The sequence below is a fragment of the Scylla paramamosain genome, chromosome 17, assembly GCF_035594125.1.
Source record: "Scylla paramamosain isolate STU-SP2022 chromosome 17, ASM3559412v1, whole genome shotgun sequence".
NCBI classification, from domain to species: Eukaryota; Metazoa; Arthropoda; class Malacostraca; order Decapoda; family Portunidae; genus Scylla; species Scylla paramamosain.
Window position 1 is genome coordinate 19005622 of NC_087167.1, and position 653 is coordinate 19006274.

The window sequence follows — 653 nt, forward strand, 5'->3', positions numbered from 1 at the left end:
ACTTCATCCCACCGTATTGTTTATCTCACCATCTGTTGTTAAGTATCTGAGAAGTTGAAGGCATGTCTTTAGAAAGTATGGCTACGGATTTTGCAAAGTTCATTAGACTATACGTTTAATGCCACTTTTCTATCCACGTTTTCTCTCAATCTAAGGATTTGGGGCGGGGTTGGGGGAGGGGGAGGCGTACTGATTTTCTGGGTTACTCATCTATATCAGACCATTTAATCTCAAATTATGCTGATCCTGTCCCTTTTGTCATTTCTGTACAGGACCATCCCATCACTGTCACCAAAATGCTAATTTCCTGGCTGACTCAACTATATTACACCATTTAAACTCAAACTAGGCTGATCCTGTTCCCTTTATCAACTCCATACAAGAACATCCCACCGCTCTCGCCAGTGTCATAACTGTGCGAAGAGTTACCTTCTCCATTACGAAACACTGAAAAATTACTCTATTGTAAATACAGGGGGCGAGTATGATTAACGTTCAGGCACAGATCAGACACGTAATGATTATTATTATTAATTAATATGTTGTTACTGTGTTATTATAGCGTGGGTGCATCGTTCCTACCAAATATTCCCGTCATTGTAAACTCCCGTGGTTTCTTGTGCGTGAGAGTGTTTCTTGGAATCCTGCACATT